Source organism: Colobus angolensis, unplaced genomic scaffold (assembly GCF_000951035.1).
Source record: "Colobus angolensis palliatus isolate OR3802 unplaced genomic scaffold, Cang.pa_1.0 Scaffold61, whole genome shotgun sequence".
NCBI lineage: Eukaryota > Metazoa > Chordata > Mammalia > Primates > Cercopithecidae > Colobus > Colobus angolensis.
Genome location: NW_012119710.1, coordinates 2,192,079 through 2,216,199, shown reverse-complemented (window position 1 = coordinate 2,216,199; position 24,121 = coordinate 2,192,079). Strand labels below are relative to the sequence as shown.

General features: G+C 52.3%; 1 protein-coding gene across 2 annotated transcripts in view; it reads right to left on the bottom strand.

The window, feature by feature from the left end:
- Window positions 1–24,111, bottom strand: part of PRDM11 (PR domain containing 11) — an 81,095-nt gene extending 56,984 nt beyond the window's left edge. For both annotated transcript variants that reach the window (XM_011963279.1, XM_011963280.1), the window contains exon 1: window positions 23,874–24,111. The gene's annotated coding sequence lies outside the window, so the exon portion shown is untranslated. The remainder of the gene's footprint in view (window positions 1–23,873) is intronic.
- Window positions 24,112–24,121: the final 10 nt, after the last annotated feature.

Sequence of the window (24,121 nt, the reverse complement as noted above, 5' to 3'; positions counted from 1 at the left end):
CCAGCACTCTGCCTGTGCCTCTGTAAAGCATCTGCCTTGATGGTGTCTCGGCCTACAAAGGGGCAAACAGAGTGGGGCCACAGCGTCTCACCACCAGCCACCCCTCTCCCTTAAGCCCAAGATCTGCACTGAAGTGACATCCTGGGCATTCTCTCCAAAGCATTGCTGGTGGAAGTGTAAACTAGTAGCACCAGGGAGAGCAATTTGGCACTGGGGACCTTTTAAAAAATCCACATAACCGTAATCCCAGCACTTTGGGAGGCCAAGGTGGGTGAATCACCTGAATTCAAGGAGTTGAAGACCAGCCTGGCCAACATGGCGAAACCCTGTCTCCATTAAAAATACAACAATTAGCGGGGCGTGGTGGTGGGTGCCTGTAATTCCAGCTACTCAGGAGGCTGAGGTGCGAGAATTGCTTGAAACCAGGAGGTGGAGGTTGCAGTGAGCCTAGATTGCACCATTGCACTTGAGCCTGGGTGACAGAGCAAAACTCCGTCTCCAAAAAAAAAAAAAAAAAAAAAAAAAAGCCCATAACCTTCAATCCTACAACTTCTAGGAATTTCTCCAAGACATCTGTGCAACAGTATTCCTTGCAGCACTGTCTGGGATAGCAAAAAAACTGGAAACAACCAATGTACCCATGGAGGGGGATGGGGCGGTTGGTTAAATAACACCACACAGCGCAGCCACACAACAGAGAGTGAGCGGTTTCAAAGAAGGAAGCCACGGAATAAAACTAACCTCCTCCTCCACGGCTGCCACCCTGCTCTAAGCCACTACTCCCTCTTCCTGGAATGGCTTCAGAGACAGCCTGACTCATGTCCCTCCTTCCACTCTACCCCTACTGTCCATTCCCCACCCACAGTCAGGGCGTACCTGTTATAATATAAGGCAGATCAAGTACCCCCTTCCCTCCACTCAAAACCCCCCATGGTGCCCATCTCATGCAGTGAAACACAAAAGCTCCTCAGCAGTGTGCCGGCCTGACACAGTCTGTTCCACTCCCTCTGAGATTTCCTCCCTTCCCACTCCCCACCCCTCATCACAGCCACAGGGGCTACCTTGCTCTGCCTCCAACAGGAGCCTCAGCACTGGCTGTTCCCTCTGTGTGGGATGCTCTTCCCCCTTATACCCATGTGGCTTGCTCCCTGACTCCCTCTAAGCATTCACTCAATGTTACTTTCTCTGGCTTCCCTATATAAAACTGCAACCCCCTGATGCTTGCTACCACTTCTTCCTTGCTGAATTTTTTTTTTTTTTTTTGAGACAGTTTTACTCTGTCACTAGGCTGGAGTGCAGTGGCATGATCTCAGCTCACTGCAACCTCTGCCTCCCAGGTTCAAGTGATTCTCCTGCCTCAGCCTTCCTAGTAGCTGGGATTAGAGGTGCCCACCATTATGCCTAGCTAATTTTTGTATTTTTAGTAGAGACGGGGTTTCGCCATGTTGGCCAGGTTGGTCTCCAACTCCTGACCTCAGGTGATTTGCCTGCCTCAGCCTCCCAAATTGCTGGGATTACAGGCATGAGCCACCACACCTGGCCCCTTGCTTTATTTTTCTCCAGAGTGCATGTCACCACCAAACTTAGGTAACACTTCTGTTTGCCTCCCCAACTAGAATGTCAACTCCAGGAAGGCAGAGATATTTCTCTGTTTTGTTCACTGCTGTATCCCCTGCAACTAGAACACTGCCTGGTACAAGGTAGGCACACGATAAACATTTGTCGAATGAATTACTCATTTGGTGGTGAAACAAAACCAACGCTAGGAAGAGAACATGTCATCGGAGAGACAGCAGAAAATGGTGGTTAAGAACATGGACTCTGGTGCTGGGCTGCCTGGATTCAACTTCCAGCTGCATTATTCACCATCTGTGTGACCCTGGGGAGTTCCTTAACGTCTCTGGGCCTGGGGATATCAAAACCCATTTATGCCTAGTGCTCCATTATTGGAAAGCTAAGCACATGGGAGTTATTTACATCCTACTGCTCAAGGTCATCGCCAAGGTCTGACTGCAAAACTTCAAAAACTTGCAACCTCAGGCATAAATGGGTTAACAGCACCTTCTTGGTAAGGTTATGAGAAATAAATGAGTTAACATTTGTAATACACTAGGAACAGTATCTGGCACAAAGCCAGTAAGCTATATGTGTGTTATATAAAACAAACAAGCCCCAGCTGCATAAAGTGTTAAAGGATATACACATTTAGATGTGCTCATATATTCTCAGAACAACTCTAGGCTGTGGCAGTTGCTCCTAGACTGAGGGCTAGAGGAGAAGAGGTACTTACTTCTTACTGAATTTTATACCAGATGCGTGCATTTCTGATTTTAAAAATATGCTAGTGATGTCTAGGGGTTATTAATTGTCGAGGTTGGGTGATAGGTATGTGGGAGTTTATTATACTTTCCTATCTACTTTTTTGCACAATAAAAAGTAACAAATACTTATCAGTATTACTAGAATTAAAATACAAGTCCCAGGTTGCCCCTCCCCCACCCCAAGCATGTCAGTGATTTGGGGTGAGGCAGGCACAGGGGGCTCCTTCCAACCACTGCTGTTCCTGTGGAAGAGGGTCCTGAAGTCCTAACAGTTCCCTGAGGCCAACCTGCTCCAGAACTCCAAGCACCAGCCACAGCCAAATAAGAATTGAGGGGAAGGGGGTGTGGCCTGTAGAGGACCAGGGTCAGGCTGCTAGGAGTGCAGTCTCTGGGCTGAAGCCACACTTTCAGATGGCAAAGTGGCAGCTAGGAAGATCGTGACTGAAAGAGGCCTGGATGTGTAGATTCCTCCAAGGAGAATCAGAGCTGTCCTGCACTGACCACTTGCCAGGTGCTGGAGACCCAGTGTGTCCTCGTCTAGCCAGCTCCTTACCCCCATGATGTAGTGAGAAAGCCAGAGAGTGTAAGTGATCTCCCCGCACACCACACCTGTGGCTCTTAGTGGGCAGGGCTGGGATTCCAACCTGGGTAGAACTGAAAGGATGCCCGGAGATGCCCTGACCCAAGCCCCGCCTTTCTAGACAAGGAAAGTGAGACCCAGAGGGGAAGAAACCTCAAGGCCACCGGAGGAGGCAGAAGGAGACAGGAACCCACCGCCAGCCACTTGGTGCAGGCAGCCCCTACCCTTCTCCTGGACATTGTGCAAGGCCCTCATACCTACACTCCTCCCAATTTGTGGAGTTGGGGGTCTCTATTTGGGGACGTAGAACCTGAGGAAACACCATGAGGTTCTTTTTCAGTGTTTTGGTTGCAAGGAAAGGGGTCCCCCGGTCTGGACCATAAGACCTGGAGGGGAAGGCTTGTAGACAGAGGGGCTGCAGGGGCATAAGGGGTCCAGGGAACCTGACCACAGCCCCCAGCCCCTACCCCATCAACCTTTACTTCTCCCCCATCCCCTTCTCCTCCCTCCCTCCCTGTTCCATCCTGCCCAGCTGTTCTCACTGGTTGTGTATTTGCCCAATCTTGCCCAGAATCTCAGAATTAAAGACACCTCAACAGTCATCTAAATCCTTGCTTCTCAAGGTATGGTCTGTGGACTGGCACCCTCGGCATCTCCTGAAACTTGTTTGAAATGCAGAATCCTGAGTTCTGCACCGCAGTCCTCCTAAATCAGTTGGCCTAAGGCGATTTGCCCAGGTGATCTGTACACACATTGAAGTTGGAGATGCACTAGTCTAAATCACAAGATGCTTGAAACCACAGTATACATCATCCTGAAGCATGCATGAGTACCTCCAGCAACAGGGAACTCACTGTCAGGCAGCCAGCTCACCATTCTATTAGACAAGTATGGCACATGTGTGTGTGTGTGTGTGTGTGTGTGTGTGTGTGTGTGTGGTGTGTGAAATGAGAGAGGCAGTCCTCCTTGGGTCTTAAGCATCCCTAAACATCCTTGCTGAGTATATCCACCTGGAAGGCCTCGCTATCCTCTGACTCTGAGCCATTTCTGCTGCTAGTGATATAGGTAATTAAGTTGGCCAAGAACATGTTGGTGTGAACACTGTGCAACTGCTCACTCTCTGGAGAAGAGAAACTTACTTGTTTATGGCTTGCTGCAAAAGCTGCTGAGCCCTCAGCCCTGAGTTCTGGTGCAACACAGCCCACTGTGTGAATAGTTACCATCTGGGCCACCTTATGCGACTTGAGAGTAGGGTAATCCCTACTGATGATCCTGATGTTTGCCGTGCTGTGAGTAATAAACTGTCTTGCTGATCCATTGACTCTTGGCCACTTTTGGCACCTATACTATGAGACCCAGAGTTCTTCGCGATTGTGATAGTGTGTGCGTGTGTGTGTGTACATGTGTGTCATTAGTGGTCATTACTGAGAATTAACAACCTTCTCAGGTATTCACGGAAAGGCTCATACACGTAAGCTCCAAAAAGACCTTGACTTAGAAGAATTCAAAGGGTATCTGACCTTTCTTGAGCACCTACTTTGTGCCATGCTTTGTGCAAGTGAATTCCATTTTTGTGTAATCTCACTTAATCCTCTCTATAACCCTGCAGGGTGAATTATATCCCCTTCCTACATTTGATGAAATTGAAGCTGAGTGCAGCTCAGTCTCACAAGAGTAACAAAGAATATGAATGAGTTGGGCTGAACAATAAAGAAGTAAACAAAGAATGAGATGATTTCAGAGAATAATACCTGTGAATTCAAAGTGATGTGATCACTAGTGATTATAATCCCTGTATGTCAAGCTTGCCAAAAAAAACGGGCATACTTGGGCTTCTCTGGCTGACCCGGCAAGCTAAACACAGAGGAGGCACTGTGGAGCCATGACACTTGACCAGGAAGGTAAGTGCAGCTCAGAAGGCAGAAGTCCTCCAGGAAGGAGGTGGAAGGGGCGTGGATGTGGCTGATGCCCAGCTCTGTGTCAGGTGTTTTACATATGCTGTAAAGCATATCTGTTCACTCACTCTTCTGCATTCACATCCTACCAAGTGCCAGGCACTGTCCTAGGTGCTAGGAACCATGGGTGAACAAGGTCGCCACCCTCATGGGGCTTGCAGCCCAGTTAGAATGTTTATGCATTTGCCTGCTGGCATCCAGGCCCCCTGGTGTCCCTGGGGAGCCCCCATCTCCAATGCTCCACTCCATGGGTAAGAGTGCCACCGAGGACTGACCAACCAGTGCTCATATCTGCAGGCCAGCCACAGTGATTGGTGTGAGGATACAGGGTCTAGCCAATTTGTGAGCTACAATTCTGGGGCTTTGGGGGACTCTACTGGAAAGAGAAGGGCTCTTTCATTGCAGGGATTGTTGAAAAGATAGAAGTGCAAATCTGCTGTGTGCAGGGGCACAGCCAGCCACTGTGCCACCTCATACAACAGCCTGCCCATGAATGGAGCCACAACTAAGAAAGCAGAGCAGGATGGACAGAACAAGTCCTCATGACAGTGTGAGTCCCTGGATCCAACTGTACCTGAAACTCTCAAGATTCTTCCAGAGCTTCTGCTGAGCCCATAAATTCCATTTTTTGACTATTCTTGTTTGACTTGAGTTTCAGTCAGTTCGTATTTAGTCCTGTTCACAACCTAGTAAGCACAGTTTTACTTTGTTTTCCAGATAGGAATGGAGGCTCAGAGAGGTTAAGTGGCTTGAACAAGGCTGCACAGCAGCTGTCTGGAATCTGTGCAATGCAAAGCCCACACCCTTTTCTCTACTCCCAGGTGGCAGTGCAGCATGGCGGGGAGACAGGCTGCAATGGGAGGGGGTCTTCCACGGCCGGGAGTGAAGGGCCCATTAACTAGAAGAAAAGCTTGCTCCCTCCTAGGCAGGCCTGCAGAGAGGCAACGGCAGAAAGGAAGCACAGGCTGCAAACTGGTGACTGTTCTTTTTTTCCATTTTTATTTTTGCCAACTTCGAAGAAACAGAAGATTCCATGTAAAAACGTGGATGTTCAGCTTTTCTGGGAAATCCGAAGGGCTGGCAACACCACACGGGCAGTCGCACGTGGCAACGATTCGCTGGAGCTGGGTGGTGGCCCTGCTCAGATGGGCAAGGGCAAGGCACTCACTCTCCAGGTCTCCAGTCAGCCTGTCATTCACATGTGCCCCCTGCCTGGGCTGGGCATCTGAGTGTGCGGCCTGCGTGGCAGAGACCACAGTGCTGTGCAGATGCCACCTCCTGAGAACCCAGCCTTAGAGGAGATGAGGGTGCTGGGCTGGCGATTCACCAGCTTCCCAGCCCCTCCCATTCTGGCTGCTCCCAAATCCCCAGCACCCAGAACGGTTCCCGACACCGGCAGGGCTCAATATATATTTGATGAATGGATGAAGAAAATGGGAGGGCGTCAGTTGGAGATTTCCAAGAGTACCCCATCAGCAGCCCTGTAAACCCACTCCCAAGGGGCATGGGAGAGGCAAGGAGGGCAGGAACAAGGGCAGCCCTGCAGTCCACTGGCAAGAGGCAGCTTGGTGAAGAAGCTGGGAACATGGGCCCTGGAACAAGACTCCCTGGATGAGAATCCCAGCTCTACGACTTACTATGTGATCTGGAGAAGTTATTTCACCTTCCGTGCCTTCAGTCACCCCTGCCCTCCGCCATATAAAATGGAGATGAGAGTGAAATCGGGTTGTTGTGAGTGAAGTTATAAGCAGCTGATAAATAACTGTTACTCCAACCTCGTCCATTGAGGCACAGACCTTGGATAAATCCCTTTCCCTCTCTGAGCCTCAGTTTACCCATCTGCACAATGAGGCCGTTGGGATTTTCCTTTAGGATCTGCTGGTTCTGGCATTCTGTGACTATGAAAACTCAGGGTCATGCAAACTCCAGAAGCTGGGCCCCCAAGAAGCATCCAAGCAGGTCTCAGGGGTCTCTCTGCCAAGCCATTCCCAACATCGAGGTCAAAACAGACCCAAAGGACCATCACGGTGAAACCATTCATTCAAAATCCCTTTAGATTTAGCCCAAGTTCCAGCCTCAGGATCTGCTGTGGCTCATTTACCCCAAATCATGATAACCCAAAGGCACAGGGACGTGGCTGGAAGGAGCCAGCCCTCGTGGCTGTCCTGAGGAGGGCCCTCCCAAGAGCCTGCAAGAGGGGCTCACCACAGGCCTCATGGTGGCTGGCGCCCTGGCAGCCAGCTGGCGAGCCGTTTCCATTTCTCTCGCACGCCCCCAGATGGGAAATGATTCATGAAAACCAAGAAGGTAAAATTAGCCTAAAGGCTGCCGAGTAATTTATGCAGCCAACAGCCCCAGGAGGGAGGGGAGGCCCGCACTGCCAGCTCAGGCTGGCCTCCCAGGGGCTGGCAGAGCGCAGCCTGGCCATCTGGAGCCTCTGTCTCTGGGGTCTTCTATTTCTGGACTCAGCTTCCCAGGCTGTTGGCAAGGCTTCTGGCGCTTTCCCTGACCTTACCCTGCCCACTCACCAGACTTAAAGGATGCTGGATACACTCCACTGAGGACCCGTGGGGTGCTGGGGAGTCACACACATCCACCCGTTCTATCCTCACCTCAATCTCAGGAGGAAAGTTTCAGATCCCCCATCTTTCAGTTGCAGAAACTGCGTGAGGCTCAGAGGGGTTAAGTGGGTAGTCAAGGGTAAGTGGCAAAGCCAGGATTCAAACCTGGATCTCATGAACTCTGTGAACTGTGCCTTCCCGGCATGCTGGCTGCTGGCTGCCAAACCTCAGGTTCTCCATGGGGTGAGGGGCGTGGATCCTGGCAAGCCCCAACACACCCTGTCATGTGCCTTTCACAATCTCAGGACCATCCAGTACCAGAACCTGACCTGCAACTCCAAGCCCAGTTGTCCCAATAGACAGTCTTCAATATCCCAATCTCTTAAATAGGGGCCGAGGAAGTATTGGTCTGCAGCCCCTCCTTATGGGAGGGACAGAATAACAGGTTTCAGCAAGCTCCATGGTCTCGCTTTACAGGGTGGTGCACCAAGGCCCAGAGAGGGAAAGGGACTTACTCAAAGCCACACAGCAAACATGTGGTTGAGCCTAGGCTAGAACCGAGTCCTCCTGCAGAGATCCTGCTGTCAGAGCTATTTACGAAGAGTGCAAATCTGAGTGGAGTTGGGGGAATTCCCTACGATCGGGGCAGCTGAGGTGAGAGTTACTTCCTGGGACCACCGGCTACCCCCCAATCCTCAAGCACCTGCTCCCACTTTTGGGACACACAGGGGCCACATGAGCAGCAGAGGAGGGCTCCTCAGAAGGCAGTAGGTGAGGCACACTGGAATCTGCTCCACGCCTGCGGGACCTTGGCCAAGACCTTGGTTAAAGATGGGCTCATTATCAAAAAGAAATGAAATCAAAATGAAAAATGTGCGCGTTTGAATCACCCAGTAGGCTGGGAGTGATCCACAGGAACTTGAAGGCTCAGCACGCATGCTGACCCAGAGCCTGTCTTCAGACCCTCTGGCTCCCCTGGTTTTGCCCAGAGGAAGACCAAGACCAGTCACAGGTGACACACACAGCTACCCACGGAGAGGGAATCTGCCTCTGTCCCCCGGGGGCATGCAGCTGAGCTCCAGTGTGGACAGCTGGGAGCCGTACCACCCACTCCTTGGGACACAGTTCAGAGCATCCCAGTTCAGGCACCGTCTCCCCAGAGTGATTGCAATGCCAGGGCCCAAGCCCTGAGCCCAGCACTTCCACATATCACTACATTGACCTCCCCATCAGCGCCGAAGGAAAGGTGAGAAAACCGACATGCAGAGAGCTTGAGTTGCTTGCCCAAAGCTTTCCATTCATTCAGAGATCATTTATTAGACACATTTACCAAGCACCTGCCATGTGTCAGGCATGGTGCCAGGAGTGAGAAAGGTGCATTGCCACCTTAGTAACCCCCTGGCCATCAGAGGCTTTATAGCATAGTGGCTCCCACACATCCTCTGAAGCTATACTGCCATGATTCAAATCTCAGCTTCCTCCAACATGATCTTTGGAAGTCACTTAGCTTCCTTGTGCCTCAGTTTCCTCAGCTGTATCTACCTCATGATGCTACCCTGAGGATTAAGTGAAATGGCAGATAGTGCCTGCCACATAAGTGCTCAGTAAATATGAGCAGTTATTGCTGAGCCAGAACCCAAAGCCTGTGTCCCTCTGACTCTTAAAACTAGGCCAGGTCAGTTTCTTTGGTGTGACCCAGCCTAAAAATGGGTCCAATGATGGCTGCTCACCTGCTTCCCTGGGAGAAGCACTGGAGCCCCCAGGGCTGCTGCAACCCCTGCCCACACCACAGGACGGGTGTAGAGAGCAAGTCCTCACCCCAGACGGGTAGATGGGCCTCAGCTGAAGCAGCCACCCTCTGCTGCCAGCCCCCTGTAGGTACCCAGAGGGTCCAGGGCTGGTGCTGGGGAAGGGCAGGGCCCGGGGCAAGCCATGGTGCTTCTTCCCTCTTAGGAAATAATCCCAAACATCTGTGCTCACTGAATACACATGCGACGACTGCCCAGAGGGCAGGAGGCCAAGCTGTGTGGCCGGGAACCTTTTGCCAAGACCGTCACATTAGGTCGTCTCATGAAAAAAAACCGGACAGGGAACCAGATGGCCTGGCTACCATTCCCAGCCCTGCCGGTGGCGACCTATGTGGCTTTGGGAGAGTCACACAACCTCCTGGAGCCTCAGTTTCTGCATTTGTGAAATGACCTTGGCCAGGTTGCCTGTTTTTCACAGGGTGGCTGCAAGGAGCTGCTTAGGCAGCAGCATACGTGTGGTTTGGAGCCTCAAAGGGGGGTGTGAGGAAAAGAGCAAACAGACCATGCTTTCCAGCACTAAATCAATCATCAGCTGCACCGATTTGCCCCCAGGGCTGCGAGACAAACCCTGACCTGGACCAGCCAGTGTAGCCCAGAGCTGTCCCAGGACTCTCAGGGGAAAGGCTGGCCCCAGGCTGCTTTCTTCTCCTGCCCACCCTGCAGGCCAAGGGAGATCAAATCCGCAGCCACAACGAACCTCATTGACAGTCGGTAAACCTGCCTGAAGGATGGGGTTACGGTACCAGGCTCCTGGCCACCTGTGCTGAGCAAGGGGTCAGGGTGACCTTCTTCCCTCCCCATAGGCTCTGGTCCAGACCCTTCAGGGCCAAGCCGGGATGAAATCCGATCGCCCGCTGCATTCCCAGGCAGCAGCCTCCACCCGGATGTCAGTGGACAGCGAGACAAAGCCATCACCAAGGCCGGAGCCATGCAGGTTGCCCTGTGGGAGCATAGGCCCCCTGCCCACGGAGGTGGGATCCAGGGCTCGTTTACAGAAGACACCCCAGAAGAGAAACAGTACTGGGCGTTTTCTGTGTCTGCCCAGCACATGGTAAACACTTCACATGTGTTAGCTCGCTCGCTCCTCAGTAGTGCCAGGAGGTAGGTGCTGCTGTTATCGCTATTGGACAGAGGATAGAACTAAGGCACAGAGAGGTTATGTGGCATTCCCAGAGTGGCCAGTTCGTAAGGGGCTGATCCAGGACTTGAACTGAGGCATTACGACTCCAGAGCTCACTTCCTACAACAGCTGCCCAAGAGAGGGGTCACCCAAAGCCATGCCTTTGAATGAGGACAGAAAACCCTGAATGTGAAGGAGAGAGAAGGCTCCAGGGGCCGCAGCCACTGTTTCCAACTCTCTGAGGGCTAGCAGGGGCCAGGAGAGCTGACTTTCTCTCTGGCTCTAAAAAGGAGAACCAGCAATAGTGAAGAACTCACAGGGAAACATTTGGTTCTATGCAGTCTCAACATCCAGATTTTAAACATTGTACAATAAACTTTAAAAAATGCAAAAGGTTCCCCAGACCCAGCAGTAGCTGCCCTAGATACGTGCAAGGAGGCACTAGAATAAAATCAGAATTTACCCAAACGTCAGTGGTGGGGGGATGGTTAAATAACAATCCTTTCTAAAACCTACTGTGTGACTAGATTTCCTAGATACAATGTTAAGTGAGAAAAGCAATTTGCAGAATAATCTGTACTACATGAAACCATTTGTTTAAACACATACACACACACCCACACACACTGCAGTGGTACGTATTCCTATAAATTATGTGTGTTAACATATAGAAAAAGATCTAGAAGGATATATACCAGAGTCATGACCGTGATGGTCAACCCTAAAGAGAAATCTGGAATGTTGTGATCATCAAGAAAGACTTTAGCTTATTTGTTAATGTTTGATTTTTTTCCCAAGTAAAATGTATTTGTATATTCCTTACATAATTGAAATGTAGTAAAACAAAAATGAAAAGATCCAATGAGCTGCCTTGGGAACCAGTGGGCTACCAGTCCCTGGAGGCATGCCAGCAGCTCTGCTGGGGTGGAGGGAATTAGAGGCAATTTTAACACCACAAGGCATCTAAAGGGGTGAACAACCGTTCTGAACCTTGGTTGCCCCAGCAGGGAAATCAGAGCAAAAGCCCTTACTCTCTCTACTCGCATCAAGAGTTGCTATAAGGAAGCACGGAGCATCAGACCCTGCAGAAGGGAGAGGCTGGAGTTGTGGATCTTCAGTGTAACTCAAGAAGAAATGGGCTGGGCAGTCACAGGTGCACAGGCCAGCTCTTCCAAGTCCACCTTCCCCCGGCCTTCTTCCCCCAGTGACTCCCAGCCCATGCAGTTTCAGCAGCTCCCAGCCCTGGCCAATTGTGACCAGCTTCAGGGATGCTTCAGGGATAAAGGCTGTGTCCTTAAAAGGACCTGACACTGGGGGCAACAGTTCAGGAAGGAGGGAGGAGGAGAAAGCAGTTATAAATGCTCACAGGGCTGACTGCCACTGATGGTGACTAGTACTAAGCCCAGGCAATGGCCCAGGCAGGACAATAAGCCCTGACCTCAAACGCAGACTGAGCCTGTGAGCCCCGGCCAGACCCTGACAATATAGCAAGCAGAGGCCAATGAGGCCATTACCTCCTAGACAGCTATGTGGTCATGAGGAGAGTCAGGACATGTGGATCTAAGTCCCTGATGTCCCACAAGACCTTGACAAAGTCGCTGAACCCTGTGGGGCCTCAACTCCTTCATCTGCAAACTGGGCAAACAGTAGCTACTCCCAAGCTTGCTGCATAGATGAAATGAGACCAGGCCCACTTAGCCTCTCTGAACCATAGGGACTCCCACAACACGCCTTAGACACTGGGCTCTGAGAAAAGGGGGTGGCAACAATTGAGCTCCAGAAGCAGCCAGACTGCTGTCAGGCCAGAAGCCCAGGACAGCCAGGAAGGAGGCCACTGCTGGGCCCAGGAGGCAGCAGGCAGAGGGGTTCTCCAGGAGGGAAGGGTCCAGGAAGAAACAAGAGTGAGTCTGAAAGGGCAGAGGAGACTTTCTTGGCCACTGTCCTGGGCCTGAGGCCAGGGTGCTCAGGGAGGGCAGGGGAGCCACTGGCAGGTGCCAGGGAGGTGTCTGGTTTCTAACTGAAACCCGGGGATCAGACCCCTTGGAGCTGGGCCAGCGGGTCCTTGCCTTACCGGTAGCCCAGGGAACTGGGACAGGGCAGGCCACGGAACCAGGAAGGGGGCTCAAGGAGAGGGAGGGCAGAGCGCAGTCTCCGGGAGAAGCCGAGACAGGCTGTGATGAGCAAAGGGGCCAGACTGTGCCCGTGGACCCAGACACGGACAACCTTGGAGGATTTGATTGGGAGGTCTTACTGAGAAGTGGCAGGAGCCACACAGAGCAAGCTCAGGGTATCTGTCCTTAGAGAAGGGGGCGCACTAAGAAGCAAGGAGGTCTCAGTAGGCCTGCACAGTGAAGGGATCGGCTTTGGGGAAGGGTGGAGCAGAAAGACGAAGCCTGAGTTAGGCTCAGCTGTCCCAGGACTTGCTCCCCAGCTCCCATCAGGGAGGCCCTCACTTTACGGCAAGTAGTGAATCCAGCGTGGGACCAATCGAGTCGGAGAGAGCAGATAGGGTGAGGACTCTAATTCTGAGCCTCCACACATGACCAAGGCCACTGTCAAGACTGTGGCACCTCAACAACTCCTGCCTTCCTGGCCCTGAAGCCAGAGCCTGGACAGAGAGGAATGCCTGCCCAGCCCCGTTCTGCAGGACCCCAGGCAGCTGGACTCCCTGTTGAACAGCAGCCAGACAGCCCGGCCTGCTGTTGGGGCCCAGCCTGTCTGGGAGCTTCAGGGAGGGAGGCGGGGGCTGGGCCACCCTGAACTGGGGCCCCAGAGGAGGGTGGAGGTAGGGCAGGCAGGAGAGGCGCTTCCAACAGCTCCCTCCCAGGCAGGCCCCTGCTCTCTCTCCATGGGCTTGTGGTCACATGCAGGCCCAGGCACACCTTGGTCTGTTTCCAGCAGCCCCGGGACAGGGCAGGTCCGTTATTCTAGGGACAGGAGGCTGTGACAGAGTTGAAGACCAGCAACTCCCTGACACTGCACTGTCTGCTCCTTTGAGCTGGGCTGGGTTGGGACTTTAACTTTTCCTCGCTACCTCAACCAGATGTTTGCTCCTCAGACTACAGAAGCAGGTCTTAGCACTGGCCCATCAGAAGATACATGCAGGAAGCCAGTTCAGCCAGCTGCCCACTGCTCACCTCCTACACAGACCCCATGCCATCAGAGACCGGGTGCCCAGGGCCTGGGCAATGACCCAACCTCAGCTCAAACTTCAGCCCTCCCTTCTCCTGTAAGCTCTCCCCGAACACGGCTCTGGACTGTACCCCAGAATGCACCCAGCACCCATTTGACAGCCCACCAGTCCACGTTCCTGCAGCTATAGGACAGGTAGTGAGGACAAGAGAGTTCTGCCATGGCCAGCCCGTGACCCCAGGTGTGACCCCACCAACCAGGCCAGCCTGGAAAGGCCACGCTGCTCACACCCGAGGGCTGCCTGTCCATCAGCCAGGACTGACTCATGGGACAAAGAGAGGCCTGTGCATCAGCAACCTGCTCCACCGAGGAACAGCCTTCTGGGAGGCTGGTGGCAGAAAGGAAGCACACACCTGGATGGCCTCTTTGGTCCTCTAAGGCAGAGGTGCCCAACACCTGGACCATGGACGGTTACTGATCCATGACCGGTTAGGAACCTGGCCGCACAGCAGGAGGCGAGTGGCAGGCACGCTGGCTAGCGGGCATTACCGCCTGAGCTCTGCCTCCCGTCAGACCAGAGGCAGCATTAGATTATCACAGGACGTGAACCCTGCTGTGAACTGCACGTGCGAGGGCTCTAGGAGTGCACTCCTGATGAGAATCGCATGAATGCCTGATGATCCGAGGTGGAAGTTTCATCCCAAAACCATCCTTCCCGACCCCGTCCATGGAAAAATTGTCGTCCACAAAATGGTCCCTTGTGCACCAAAGGTTGGAGACCACCACTCTAAGCCACCTACTCAGCCATGGCCACCTCAAGTGCACTGCCACCTGGACAGAGTTTCTATAGCGCAAAGCTAACTACTTCTCTCCCCTGCTTACAAATCACCAACAGCTCCCCAGTGCCTCTAGGGCAAAGTCTCAATTCCCTCACATGGCATTCAAGGCCCTCCCGGCCTGGCCCTCACCTGCCTCTCCCCAGCCATCTCCACTGCTTCTCTAAACACCCATGACCGCTTGCCATTCCCGAGCCGTCGGGTCCTTCTGTTGCCTGCCTTTGCACATACCGTTCCCCGTGCCTAAAATACCCTTCCCTCTCCCTCCACCTGGCAAACCTCCGCTCCTCCCTCATGGTCCAGCTCATCGTCACCTCCTCTGGGAAGCCTAACCAGATCCTCCCTCTCGACCTGCCAGGGCAAAATGACTCGCTCTCCTCTGCCCCATATCCATGAGCAAGCCGGGTGCTTCCTACTTTCAATCCCAAGACCCAGGCAAGAGCTGCTCAAGAAATTCGAGGTAAAGTGAATTCTTTATTTTTTAAGTTTTCCAATCTGATGCCAACAGATGCTTTTGTGAAATAAAATTTAAAATGATGTGGCAATGTCAAGTTGCCAAACAAGTTTCTCAAGGCTTCCTCTCAAAGTCTGCACGTCTCTCACCACAGACCCGTCCCACACAGCTCAGGATGGGCAGAGATCTGTGGACCACAGTCTCCATGGCCTGGCAGAGCCACTGTGCTCCCGGTGTTCCCGGAGGAACCTGGTGCAGGGCCCATTAAGAGTCAGGTGTGTATGTCTGGACCCCAGAGCACAAGGGCCCGCTCCATGAACATCTGACCCAGACAACGGATGGGAAGGTCTGAAAATGCTGTAACATGGCCGATCCTTGTGCTAGGCCTCCCCATTCCTCAAGTGGTCACATAAAGGCACAGAGAGGGGGACCTGCCCGAGCCACAGTGGCCCACATGCTGTATTTTCTTTACACTGCTCATCATCTCAGGGGAAGGAACTTGGAATCTGTTAGTTGTACAAACTCCTGCCCAGCATGGATGGCTGACCTTATCTCCCACTGCAGTCCCAGCAAGCCAGTTCCACGCTGTGATAAAGAGCTCAGACTCTGGAATCAGACAGACCTAGGTTCATATCCTGGCTCAGCCTTTCATTGCTGTGTGGCCTTAAGTGAGTCACCTCACTTCTCTGGGCCTCAATGTTACCTCTGGAAACTGTACCTAATAACACTAGCATCATGGGACAGCTATGAGGGTTGAACGGAACATGCTCATCCACACTCACTGGGGCTCGGCTGTCACTGAGGTTTATAAAAGGACCAGGATCTGGCAGCTGGAAACTCTGCCCTGGATTCTCCTTTTCTGCTCACCCTTCCCTGGAGACCCAATATCTCCTCTTTGGGGTCAAGAGAGACTGCTGGTTTCCCTGGCTGCTAAGCTTGCTGATTTCCTTTGAGGACTTCACCTCCCTGCCCTCTGCCTCCCTCAGGCTAAGGGGCTTTTCCTTCCTCCCCCTCCACCCCTTCTTGGGGCACCACTGCACCCCCTCTCAAAATGCCAGCCCCCTCTGGCTGGTCTTGCTTTCTCTTGGAACACAGCTGGCCTAAAGAGGGGCACCCCTGGCCCGTGGGAAAATGTCACTCTGTTTGGGTTGGGGCAGTAAAGGGCTGTGAGGTCAGGGACAAGCCCCAGCCAACCACCTCCCGGCAGCCCCCAGAGCCCGCCTTCTCTGTACCTTGGGCCATGACGGTGCTGAGTCTGCCCTGGCTGGGTCCCAGTCAGCTGCTCCCACGAGAAGCTCACTTCCTTCTGGGGCTGAGGGTCTGGTGGGCTCCTCCCCATGCCCCTCGGCCGTCCTGGAGCCTCCCAAGCCGGCCATCTCCATCCCCTGGCATCGGGCAGCCGGATCCTTTCCTGGCCCTCACCCCTTTCCCTTGGGGAAAGTGAGAGATAGTGGGAGAAGCCACTCCGGGAAAGCTGACATTGTGGAGGCGGTTCCATATTTACTTGCTCAGTGACGTCCATACCAGCCCAGCTCAGTGCCCTAGTCAAAGTGATCCTCCTGCCTGCTGGTCCCACTCTCGCCCCCAACTCTGCCACAAGCCTGGGGGAAGGCGCCCACTGGCCACTACCCCCCTTTCTACCCCAAGCTCCTTCCAGCCACACTGCCTGATACTCATGCAGTAGCTGGACAACCTCTCTGTTTGCAAAGCAGGGCACAGAGGCTGAAACAACACTCTCTGGGGTCCCATTCTGCTCTGATTCCAGAAGAACTGGGGTGCAGAGGAAGGGGTACTAGATTTGGGGTTAGAATGTTAACTTGGTTACTTCCTAAACTGTATGAGCTCCAAGTCACCTCACCTCTCTGAGCCTCAGTTTTCTGAGCTGTAAAATGGGGGTTTTAAGAGCCAACTTGCCTGGGCCAGTGATCGGGGATCGGGAGAAGGTGCAGTTGGGAGGAGGAGAGTCCTGGTTGTTCTTATGGATCAGGTGAGGTAGGGGAGACAGGACTGGAAGGGAAAGCTCCAGAAGACATTGAAGGCTCCAGAGGCCTGGGGTGCCTCACTTTGCAAGTGGACCCCCCGACCATTAGTACCAACCCCTGATCTGAGGCTGCTGCTTGGGAGCAGGATAGCTAGCAGCTATCTGCCCCCACTACTCCACTTCCCCTACCCCGTATCATTTCAGTGGAGGCTCCTGGTTTGAATGTGCCTGCAACTTCTGACCTGTGAGGTTCCTGGGACAGGGAGAGGGTCTGAAACCAACACTCTAGAAATCAAATCCTACTTTTATTGATTTATTACTATTTTTGAGACAGGGTCTCACTTTGTCTCCCATGCGGAAGTATAGTGGTGCGATCTCAGCTCACCACAGCCTTGATTTCCCAGGGTCCAGTGATCCTCCCACCTCAGACTTCCAAGATGCTGGGACTACAGACACACATCAACACGCCTGGCTAATTTTGTACAGTTTTTGTAAATACAGGGTCTCACTATGTTGCCTAGGCTGGTCTCAAACTACTGGACTCAAGCGATCCTCCCACCTCAGCCTCCCAAAGTGCTGGGATTACAGGCAAGAACCACTGTGCCCAGCCCAAATCCTATTTTTAAATCACCCAAGAAACCTTCTGGGGATTATTATGTAATACAAATAGGCAATCTCAAAGGCTTCCTTTATCAATGTGGTCTTCTTAAGAAGACTGGAAAAAATGCAATGATGGCTGTGTGATCTTGAGCTGGTCTCGTAACCTCTCTGAGCCCCAAGTTTTCTCATCCATAAACGCATGCAGGAGTAACCTCACGGGGCTGTTGTTGGTGTTCTGGTGCTCCACACATGTTCCTTCCAGCTGTTTACCACCCCAGAGATAATAGCACCTTAAACTCAGTCCTGCAAACACAGAGGAAAAATATCTTCCACAAAATGTAGGGCAGGACTGATATTACTGAGTCCATTTACAGAAAGGAAACTGAGGCCCAGATAGGTTAAGTATTTGGCCTTGAACACAAGACACTGGGGCACCATGAGTGTCTGAGGCTGTGGCCAGATCACCTTTAAGTATAGATACATTCACTGTCTCGTATTCAGGCACTGCTGTCCCATCCCCAGCAAGGGGCATGAGAGGACCCCCATGCCTCCCCCATGTCCACTGGCCTCACACCCACGAGATGGCCCGAGACTGGCCCTAAGCCATTCACTGGTGCTCCTTCTCCGGAGCTGGCCATGCAGCCCTTGGAGGCCGGTAGTGGCATCGCCCCCATTCTGCAGATGAGAAAATGGGTAACTCCAAGAGGGGCAGCCTCCTGCTCAGATCTCACCGCTATCTGGTGCCAGAAGCAGGACTGAACCTGGGGCCCACGCCCTCTCCAGGGAACAGTGTGGACTCCACCAGCTGGCTCCCTGGCTCCTTCTCAGTTCCCTTTTCCTGCTAAGGGACCAGCACAAGGCACTTTGCTGGATTTTACATGCAGGTCCCCTTGCTACTCAGAAGCAGAAGTCAGGCACACTCGGGGAAACATCTGGCCCCCAGAACTAAGCCCGAACCCATCTGCTCTGACCTTCACTGTAGAGGGCCAAGTTTCCCCACTTTTCGCTGGGAATAGTCACTCTCAGCTCTCACCTTCACCCTCCCCTACCTCAATTATTATGACAGCCTCCTATTTGGCCTCCCTGCCTCCAGTCTTATGCCCAAGCCACTGCTGCTGGTTTTCGGAACATGGATCTGGTCACCATGTTAGCTTCCTCCCCATAAAACCCTCTGAGGCTCCCTGTGGCCAACAGACAGAGTCTAAACTCCTCAACACAGCAGTCAGGACCTGTTACAGCCTAGTAAGGGCCAAGTATCCGGGTTAGGCCGGAGGGCTCAGGAATCAGGTGCCCTGAGTTTGAATTTCATCACCAACTATGAAACCGTAGGCAAGTGATGCTACCTCTCTGAGTCTCAGTTTCCTAAACTGTAGAATGGGGAAGTAACAATACCATGATCAGGGCATCGCTGTGAAGATTTAAAAAGACAAAGCAGATAAAGCACTTTGAACATAGTCAGTGCTCAGTTAATTCACTCATTCCACAAATATTTGAGGCTCTAGTTACTACATGGCATATACTGTTCACACAGCAGTGAACAAAAGTAACAAAAATCCCAGCTCTCTGGGAACTTGCATTATAATGATAGGAGGCAGATGGAAAACAAAATAAAAAAGTAAAACATGGGGCATGGGATAAGTGCTATGCACTAAAGAGAGAAAAAAGCAGGAAGCAGAGAGAGGGTGTTGGGGTGGGTTGCAATTTTAAACAAGAAAGTACCCACGGCCAGGCCTGGTGGTTCACACCTGTAATCCCAACACTGGGAGACCGAGGCAGGTGGATCACCTGAGGTCGGGAGTTCAAGACCAGCTTGGCCAACATGGTGAGACCCCCCCCCATCTCTACTGAAAATACAAAAATTAGCCAAGTATGGTGGTGTGTGCCTGTAATCCCAGCTATCTGGGGGCCCGAGGCAGAAGAATCGCTTGAACCCAGGAGGCGGAGGTTGCAGTGAGCTGAGATTGTGCCATTGCATTCCAGCCTGGGTGACAGAGTAAGACCCTGTCTCAAATAAATAAATAAATAAATGTGCCCAGGAGAAGGTAGCATTTGAGCAGAAGTCCTGGGGGAGGCAAGGGGGTAACTGGGGTAAGAGTGCCATGGAGATAATCGGGTAAGAGTGACCTAGGGAGAGGATGCAACCAATGCCAAGGACCAGGACTAGTGTTACTCATACTATTATTATTCTTATTCTCTTTCCAGCCTCATCCCCTTACACTTACACTTACTCTCCACCCGAATAAACTACTCAAGCCTCCCCAGTCCCTTCCATGCTTCCATGCTTCTGGACAAGCCATACCCTGGACCTGAAGCCTCTCCCCTCCCATGTTCTCCAAATACTACTCACTCTCCAAAGCTCAGCCTAAAGACCTCCTCCTCAGGGAAGCTTTCCCTGACTTACAGTCAGCAGTTGCCCCCTTTACATCCTTCTGCTGTAAGCTACAACGGCCTGGTAATTTGCCCATCTCCCAGGCTGATCTGTGAGCTCTGGAAGGGCAAGGACTAACTTGCACATGGCACCCCCTAGGCCCAGCACAGTGCCTAGCACATGCCCTAACCACCTGGTCAATGAATGAAGGACCGAATGATACCCAGACTGCGGTCCAGGCCTCCCCACTTAGAGAGCCACAGTCTGGGGACACCACCAGCAATGTGGCTGCATTAAGGGAACATTGGCCTTTTCAACACAGATACAAATCTGCAATAGGAAACAGGCTTTTAAAAAAACAACGGCACAATTTTCTTTTTTCTTTCTGCACGGCTTGTTTTTCCAGCACCGCTCCAGGGTCAGCTGTCGGGAAGCGAGGTCCTCCCAGGCCTCACTCGGAGAACATGGGGCTCTGTGGCCTCCAAGGAGTCTCAGCCTCCAGCAGGAGGTGGAGATGCACCAGGCAGTTTTAGATGAGCCCTGGCACCAGGGCCACCAGTCACTTCTGAGCCAAGAACCCCATGCTCAAACCCCAATGTTAGGTAGGTGTTACCCCACTGGAGGCCCGCTCTCCCATGAGGGCTTTATAACCCCACATGATGCTTCCAAAGGGGTTTGGGGTTCTCTGCCCTTACTCCAAGAAGGCACACCAAGGAGATGGCCTCAGACTGCCAGGGTTCTAATCCTGGCCACACCATTAACCCTGGGTCCCTTACCTCATCTTTTGGAGTCATCGTCTCTCAATCTGTGAAACAGAAATAACATCTACCTTGTGGAGCTGTTTTCAGCACAGGGTATGTGACATGCTTAGAACCACAGCTGGCACACAGTAAACCCTCAAAAAACATTAGCTGCTATCATTATCATCAACTTCTTCTTCCTCTTCATCTTCCCCAGATCTCCAGTTCTGCAGCCCCTTCACTGAATCATATACTGTCTAGATCAGCAGGGACCTCAAGGCAATGTCGAATCTCATCCTCCTGCTTTCCTGGAATATCCTCTGCTATATCGCTGGCACACAGTCCCCCTGGGCCATGGACACCAGTAAGGATGGGGAACGTCTCATCCGTACCGTACAAGCCAGTCATTTTGCCAGCTATGCCTAACACCTCCTTCCAGCTGGACCCACCAGCCCGAAGCTCAGGGAAGTGGCATTCCCTCATCCTGTCCCCAGCCCCCAGCACACAGTGGGCCCTCTGTCCATGCTCAAGGATTCAACAGAAGGTGTTTGGTGAGCAACTCTCAAGTGCAAACACAACAGCACATTCAAAGCAACCCTGGCAGAGCTTACAGTCTGATGGAAGAGCAAGGCTGCAACCAAATCATTACACCAATAAATGGAAAACTGCTATGGATGTGAATGCTCCAAAAGAGAGGCAGGTGGGCCAAGAAGGGAGTTTGGCCTAATGAGGTAGGGCTTCCCTGAAGAGGGGATGTGAAGATGGAGGAGGAAGGATGAGGAGGCCTCACTGGGAGAGGGGGTGGAATGCAAAGTCAGGGCAGAAGGAACAGCATGAGGAAGCCCCATGTTAGGCAGAACATGACAAATGGGAGGGAAAAAAGAGGCTGGAGGGCAGTTCCCTGCAGAGACTGGAGGGCAGCTGGATTTCTGTCATTCTCCTCACAGCAGTGGGAGTCCCTGAAGGTCTTTCAGGCAGGGGTTTATACGCTCAGATATGCATGTCAAAAAGGTCAGCCTAGCTGCTTTCCAAGTCAGGGTCCTCCCTCTGTGCATTAACTGCACATGCACTACTTGTCTCTCCGCTTAAAATGCCTCTCTAGTCCCTGTATTGGTCAGCACAGGCTAAGTTATGCTGCAGTAACAAACACCCTCAACAGCTCAGCGGTTTTAAACAACAAAGGTTTAGTTATCACTCATGTTGCATGTCCCTCATGGGTCACCAAGGGCTTCACACGCAGAGTGACGCAGGGACTCAGGCTGGTAGCAGCCACCACCATCCCGCCTTCCTATCAGTTGCCATGCCACAGGGAGAGTGCACTGCGGAGGGTCTCACACCAGCAGTTAAATGCTGTGGTCCAGAAGTGACGTCTATCACTGTCATTTATAACTCACCAGCCAGTCACGGGGCCCCCACCCAAGTGCAGGCAGAACTCCAGTCAACCTACTGTGGAACCAGAAGAACTGGAAATAGTAAGAGGAAAGCATTAAGGACAACCAGACACTCCCATCCCACTGTGCCCTTCGCTAACCTTAATTCATTCATTAGATGGCAACAGCTCTAGGATTTGAGGAGGAAAGGCCAGCCTGTGTAGGAGAGATCGGGGTATGGAGTTCAGAGAGATCTAGGAGAGGATAGGAGATGAGGTCAAGGGCAGAGGCCAGATCACTCAGAAGCTTTCAGGTCACTGCACCAATTTGGTTCTTTATCCCCAACACACTGGAAAGACTTCTAGGTCTTTGAAGCAGGAAGTGGAATGCCTGACATGACCCTATTTGGAACGGATCACTCTGACTGCCATGAGGGGGAGGCTGCAGATGGACATTAGGAGGCTCTTGCTGTCGTCCTGGGGAGAGACAGCGACGGCTTGACTACGGCACTGGGGAAGAGGGGATGGAAAGAAGTGGATGGGTTCGAGAGGATAAAATTATCTGGGCGTGGAGATGGAGTAGATTGGGGTGAGAGAGACAGAGACACCAAGGTTTCTGCCTTAAAGAGTAGTGGGACAGTGTGCTCTTGGCCAAGATCAGAGCCCTAGAGGAGGTTTAGAGAGGAAGATTATGGACAGCTTTGGTCCCTGTGTGTTTGTCATGCCTATGAGACAGCCAAGAGAGCAGGCCAAGAAGGCAGCTGAATCCACAGGCAGGACTCCCGACTCCTAGCCCAGTGCTCTTTACTTCATACTTGCCAATAACCTGGAACCAGGGAAACTCCCTGTAAGTCCAGGAGAGGACAAATCCAAATAGGAGAAATCCTACTTGACACCAAGGAGAAGAAATGGATGGAACACATCAACCCAAGAAGTCTAGATGACAGAACTGTAACTCAGGTCAAATGAGTCCGTAAGTGCAGAGGTGATGGCTATCATGACCAATCGAGGACTCCTGCGACAAGTGAGGGGTGTCCCTCATCTTTGAGAACATCACCAGGGAAGGAAACGAGATCCTGCCACCAGCTGTTCCTTGGAGGCCCTGTCAGTTTGAGACGGGATGGACCACGATGGGGCCTGTAGGGTCTATTCTGATATTCCCAGGACAGTACCTTCTGCCATGATTCTGGGGGAGTGTTTAAGAACACGTCTTAAACAGTATGCCAGGCCCTGGAATAGGCATTTCATCATTGCTATCTCATTTAATTTCACAACTGCCTTGCCAGGCAGGTTTTGTTGGACTCATGTTAGGGATGGAGACACAAGGCTCAGAGAGGCCAAAGACAACAATGTGAAGTCCAAAGTCAGACAGCGACTATGAGGAGAAGGTAGAATTCAAAGACAGACACCCTTTCCATTAAACTGAATACAGCAAGAGGTCTGGGCTCTATTCCCAGAAGGGGAGGTTTCTACACGTGCCCTACAGAACTCTGCTTGTCCACCTTTCAGAAAGTCGGCGGGCAAAGACTGTGCCCTGTTCCCCAACCATGACCACACCCCCAACAATGACCCTAGGAAAGCCCCAACCTTCCTTCCTCTCAAGAGGAAATGTGGGCGAGGATCAGCTTGGGTGCTACAGGCATCAATGCTCCACGGAAAATTCTTCTGTCCCCAAACCCCCAAAGTTTATAGGGTTTCCAGGTACCAAGAGCAATCTCTCATTATTGCCTCCTGGCCCCACGCACAAAGGGCTGGGTGTGTTTCCTTACAGTCACTCTAAATAATACAGCACGGCCTTTCACCACACCAAGCAAACGTCTAGGAAAGAGGAGAGGTTTCACATTTTTCTCCCCTAAATCCCAGCCCAGCCTGGGGGGTTCTAAGCCCCCATCTCCCAACCTGGCTCTAGACACACACCAGCAACTTTTCAACAGCATCGCCCAAGACATTGATACTCTCTTTGCAGCGACTCGCCTAGGGCACGGTGGCCTTGACCGGAGAGAGGTCATTGGCCGCTAAGTTTCTGCAGTTTCTGCATAGAAGAGTACCTTGGGGACTGCGAGTGGGGGTGGAGGCTACGCTCCAGAGAGGTTTCCCGAAGAGTCTACACCGCAACTAACACTTAAAACGCATTCCAGAAACGCCCTCCGGCGCGGCCACGCTTCGCGGGCAATCGCGAACCGTGATGGAGAAGGCTTCGTCGCATCCCAAAGGATGCCTCCCACCTTTATCCCCGAGGCCCCCGCAGCAGCCCCCGGCGCGGGGCCAAGGGCGTCCACGAGAACTAGGCCGGCGG